The sequence below is a fragment of the Arachis hypogaea genome, chromosome 6 (genome assembly GCF_003086295.3).
Source record: "Arachis hypogaea cultivar Tifrunner chromosome 6, arahy.Tifrunner.gnm2.J5K5, whole genome shotgun sequence".
Lineage (NCBI taxonomy): Eukaryota > Viridiplantae > Streptophyta > Magnoliopsida > Fabales > Fabaceae > Arachis > Arachis hypogaea.
The window spans coordinates 60878609-60884590 of NC_092041.1; the positions used below are offsets into that span (position 1 = coordinate 60878609).

The 5982-nt window shown below is 36.2% G+C and overlaps 1 non-coding gene across 1 annotated transcript; it reads left to right on the top strand.

Moving 5' to 3' along the window:
* The first annotated feature begins 246 nt into the window (after positions 1-246).
* On the top strand, positions 247-354 carry LOC112700408 (small nucleolar RNA R71). Its single transcript, XR_003153315.1, has one exon. It is a non-coding gene; the product is annotated as a small nucleolar RNA R71 (small nucleolar RNA).
* Positions 355-5982: the final 5628 nt, after the last annotated feature.

Genomic DNA, 5982 nt, shown 5'->3' on the forward strand with positions numbered 1-5982 from the left:
TCTCTTTCTACTCCATTTCTGTTTTCTACCACACAGGAGCAAAAGCCAGAATTATCTCGTGCCAAGTGACGAGACAAAACAAAAAGTCTCATGGCAAGGGACGAGATAAAACAAAGTTGCTCGTGTCAAGTGACGAGCAAAAACAGAAAAGTCTTCTCTGAAGTTTAGCAAGTGTTAGCATTTAAAAAGGGGGCTAAGATTCAATCCCCCCTTCTCTTAGCCACTGAAACCATCAGTCCATTCTGAAAGCATGTCAGAAGGACACTTTTTGGTCAGTTGCTTATATCTTTCCAAAGCTTCATAGAGGGATTCACCTTCTTTTTGTCTGAAGTTTTGAACATCCTCTCTAAGCTTACTCAGCTTTTGAGGAGGAAAAAACTTGGCTAAGAAATCTGTGACCAGCTTATCCCAAGAGTTCAGGCTATCTTTAGGTTGAGAGTCCAACCATACTCTAGCTTTTTCTCTTACAACAAAAGGGAAAAGCATAAGCCTGTAGACCTTGGAATCAACCTCATTGGTCTTAATAGTATCACAGATCCGGAAGAATTCAATTAAGAACTGAAAAGGATCTTCTGATGGAAGTCCATGAAACTTGCAATTCTGTTGCATTAGAGAAACTAGTTGAGGCTTTAACTCAAAATTGTTTGCTCCAATGGCAGGGATTGAGATGCTTCTTCCATGGAAGTTGGAATTTGGTGCAGTAAGTCACCAAGCATCTTCCTTGCATTGTTGTTGGGTTCGGCCATGTCTCTTTATTTTTTTGAGATTTTCTGTAACGTTTTCTCTGGATTGTTGTGCTTTAGCTTCTCTTAGCTTCTTCTTCAGAGTCCTTTCAGGTTTAGGATCTGCTTCAACAAGAATGTCTTTATCCTTACTCCTGCTCATATGAAAAAGAAGAGAACAGAAAAGAAGAGGAATCCTCTATGTCACAGTATAGAGATTTCTTTATGTGAGTAGAAGAAGAAAAGAATAGAAGAAGAGGAGAAAAATTCGAACACGGAAGAGAAGAGAGGGTTCAAATTTTGAGATGAAGAAAAGTGTTAGTAAATAAATAAAATAAATAGAAAGAGATGAGAGGGAGAGAATTTAAAAAAATTAACAAAAATAAAAGAAAAATATTTATGTTTTTATTTTAAATTAAAGTTAAAATTTGGATTTATAAAAAGGAATAAAATTAAAATTCAAAATAATTAGTTAAATAAAAGAATTTTGAAAAAGAGGAAGGTAATTTTCGAAAATTAGAGAGACAAAAGTAGTTAGGTGGTTTTGAAAAAGATAAGAAACAAACAAAAAGTCAATTAGTTAGTTGAAAAAGATTTGAAAATCAATTTTGAAAAGAAAAGAAGTTAGAAAAGATTTTGAAATTGATTTTGAAAAAGATATGATTGAAAAGATATGGTTGAAAAAGATATGATTGAAATTTATTTTGAAAAAGATTTTATTTTTAAAATTAAAATTGATTACTTGACTAACAAGAAACTAAAAGATATGATTCTAGAATTTAAAGATTGAACCTTTCTTAACAAGAAAGTAACAAACTTCAAATTTTTAAATGAATCTCATTAATTGTTAGTAAAGTTTTCGAAAATTATGAAATAAAATTAAGAAAAAAATTTTGAAAAACAACTTTTAAAATTTTCGAAGATATTAAGAAAAAAAAGAAAAAGATTTGATTTTTGAACAAGATTTGAAAAGATAAGATTTTTAAAAATGAAATCTTGACTTGACTAACAAGAAACAACTTATTTTAAAATTTTTTGACTAAGTCAACCCAAAGATTTCAAAAATTTATGGGATAAATAAGGGAAATATATTTTTTATTTTTGAATTTTTAATGAGGAGAGAGAAAAACACAAATATGACCCAAAATATGAAAATTTTGGATCAAAACTAATGATGCATGCAAGAACACTATGAATGTCAAGATGAACACCAAGAACACTTTGAAGATCAACATGAACATCAAGATTTATTTTTGAAAAATTTTCAAGAAAAGAAAAACATGCAATACACCAAACTTAGAAAGTTTTAATGTTTAGATTCTAAGAATTCAAGAATGCATATGAGAAACAAGAAAAGACACAAAACAATAAAAATGAAAGATCAAACAAGAAGACTTACCAAGAACAACTTGAAGATCATAAAGAACACATGCATGAGTTTTCGAAAAATGTACAAATTTTAAAAACATGCTATTGACACCAAACTTAAAATTTGACTCAAGACTCAAACAAGAAACACAAAAATATTTTTGATTTTATGATTTTTTAATTTTTTTATTTTTCAAAAATTTTTGTGGAAAAACAAAAACAAAGAAAAAAATTTTGAAAAAATTTTTGAAAACTTTTTGAAAATAAAACAAGAAATTGTAAGTAACAAGATGAACCGTCAGTTGTCCAAACTCGAACAATCCCTAGCAACGGCGCCAAAAATATGGTTCACAAAATTGTGATCTCAATGGCACCAACAACTTGGTACGCACAATTGTAATCTCAACTCTTTTTCACAACTTCGCACAACTAACCAGCAAGTGCACTGGGTCATCCAAGTAATAAACCTTACGTGAGTAAGGGTCGATCCCATGGAGATTGTCGGCTTGAAGAAAGCTATGGTCACCTTGTAAATATCAGTCAGGCGGATTCAAATGGTTATGGAGTTTTAATAATTAAATGATAAATAAACATAAAATAAAGATAGAGATACTTATGCAATTCATTGGTTGGAATTTCATATAAGCGTATGGAGATGCCTCATTCCTTCTGAATCTCTGCTTTCCTACTACCTTCGTCCAATCCTTCATACTCTTTTCCATGGCAAGCTGTATGTAGGGGGATCACCGTTGTCATTGGCTACCGTCCATCCTCTCAGTGAAAAAGATTCTCGATCGTGTAGGAATAGGATTTACTATCCTTTTGCGTCTGTCACCACGCCCTACAGTCATGAGTTTGAAGCTCGTCACCGTCATCCCATCCCAGATCCTACTCAGAATACCATAGACAAGGTTTAGACTTTTTGGATCTCAAGAATGCTGCCAATTGATTCTAGCTTATACCACGAAGACTCTGATCTCAAGGAATTGAAGGCTCTATTATCAGGAGAGGCAATCAAATGCATGGACCAGGAATCTAAGAGATACACATTCAAGCTTGTTTTCATGGAAGTGGTTGTCAATCAAATGCATGGAAGTGGTTGTCAATCACGCGTTCATGAGTGAGGATAGTGATGAGTGTCACATAATCATCACATTCATCATGTTTCTGTGTGCTAATGAATATCTTAGAATAAGAATAAGCATGAATTGAATAGAAAACAGTAGTACTTTGCATTAATACTCAAGGAACAGCAGAACTTCACACCTTAATCTATAGTGTGTAGAAACTCCACCGTTGAAAATACATAAGAATAAGGTCCAGGCATGGCCGAGAGGCCAGCCTCTTAAACGTGATCAAATGATTAAAAGATAATCCAAAGATGTCTAATACAATAGTAAAAAGTTCTATTTATACTAAACTAGTTACTAGGGTTACAGAAATGAGTAAATGATGCAGAAATCCACTTCCGGGCCCACTTGGTGTGTGCTTGGGCTGATAAAGCTTTCACGTGTAGAGGTCTTCCTTGGAGTTGAACGCCAATTTGTAACTTTTTTCTGGTGTTTAACTCTGCTTTGCAACTTGTTTCTGGCGTTTAATGTCAGAATAGGGCAGAAAGCTGGCGTTAAATGCCAGTTTGCGTTGTCTAAACTAGGGCAAAGTATGGACTATTATATATTGGTGGAAATCCCTGGATGTCTACTTTCCAATGCAGTTTAGAGCGCACCATTTAGACTCCTATAGCTCCAAAAATTCTATTTCGAGTGCAGGGAGGTCAGAATCCAACAACATCAGCAGTCCTTTGTCAGCCTCTGAATCAGATTTTTGCTCAGGTCCCTTAATTTCAACCAGAAAATACCTGAAATCATAGAAAAACACAAAAGCTCATAGTAAAGTCTAGAAATGTGAATTTTTCTTAAAAACTAATAAAAATATACTAAAAACTAACTAAATCATACTAAAAATTATCTAAAAATAATGCCAAAAAGCGTATAAATAATCCGCTCATCAGCCCCTAACCCTAATTTTTGAAAATAAAACCCTAACCCTGAAACCCTAACCCAATGACCCGGTTCCCTACACCCACACCAGCACCCTAACAACATCAGCAGCAGTTGCAAACAAAAGAAAACAAAAGAAAGAAAGGGGCTAGGATGAAACGGGAAGAAGTAGAGGGGAGATGGGAAGAATGGTGCCGGCGAGGAGCCACTACTGCCTCCACCGTGTCAAGGCTGAGACACAGAGAGAGAGGGGTTGAGGGAGAGAGCAACGGAGGGGGACCGAAACCCAGAGAGAGAGAGCACACTTTTCAAACTCGTTGCCGCCACACTTTTCAAGACCACCGTTGCACCTCAGCCACCGTTCCTGTGCCTCGTGTTTGTGCCGTCGCCAAAGTCGTGCGAGTGGGAGCAAGACATGAAGGAGAGGAGGCCGTGGGTCACCGTCCTTGAAGCCTCCAACGTCAGTGTGCAGGGGCACCGCCGTCGTCACCCTCGCGGACCACTGCTGCGTGTGTCTCCGCCGCCACCTCTGGGTCTGTCATCATTGAGTAGATCCATGAGGAGAGAGAGAGAATCGGGAAGAGGCCGCTGTCGAAGGAGAAACTAATCACGCCGCCGTGCTCGGCCACCGAGATACGTCGCTGCTGCCTCCATCAAGGAGCTTCACCAAAGCTCTATCACTGCCCAGTTGTTGCCATCATGGTGGGTCGCGCCGCCAAGTTTCTGTTGCCGGGCTCCACTGCCGGTAAGGGCGTACTTGCTTCTAGTTTACAATTCTTTTGAATTCTTGGAACCTGTTTGTCACTACATAGACATTACAGTTGTTGTCGTCAGAGATTCGGGCCACTGCCGTCGCTCAAAGATTGTAGACGGAGCTGTTGCCGGGTCGAGTTAGAGTTGTGGCTGCTTCGCTTTGCTATTTCAGTAAGTGTCTCTATCTCGGAACCCCTCGCCATTAGCTTTTTGTTATGATTTTTGAGATTTTTTGCGATATTGATGTATTAGGAATTAGTATCCGAACTTATATGTGGTGTTGAGGCTATTTCTGCTATTGAGAAAAACAAGCGGAGCTGGGATTTTGGTTGTTGGTTTCGGTCCGAGACGAAAGGCTTTCGTATGACGCGTTTGGGTTATGGTTTCGACGAGCTGAAGTAGGGGCTTTTTATACAAACTGGTTTATTTAAATTGGAAATTGTTATAAATAGTTATGCTGTGCGAAATGCACTTTTGGTGGTTATACAAGTCTTATGGATTGTCTGATTTTATCTTGAATGAATATGGTGGCCTGCTTGATTGAAACAATGTCTGATTTTGGTAAATTGGAGATTTTTGGATTGGTTGATTTGAATGCTTTTTAATAATCTGAAAGCTAAGTTTTTGTTTTATTGGAAACTGATTTGGTCTTGAACCTGTTGGAAAGAGTTGATGATTGGTTTTGTTGGGACCCAGAAAGGGTGGCAAAGTCCAAGTTTTAGGGGAGATGCTACCGAAATTTTTATGAAATCTGAGACTTTATTTAAAACGAAGTTTTAAAATGAATGAATTATGCCTTGAATTGAATTACGGATATATGAAATAGGTTTGAAATCTTTTATTAAGGAAATTGTTATATTTTGAATGTAAAATATTTTAGAAAAAGAATTAGGTTTTAAAGTCAATCTAAAGATCAAAATAAAGGAACTTGGATTTAATGGAAGTTGACTTATGTTTTGGAAGTTGACTAAATAAGCAAATTTGAAGGAGTTTTAATGGATTTAAAAGGAACTTGGATTTTTGATTAACTAATTTCACTTTACGACATTTTAAGAAAAGTTTGAAGTATTTTAGGAACTTTGACTTAGTAAAACTGATACAATTCCCGAGCTTTTGGAAACATATTTAAGAATGAAACT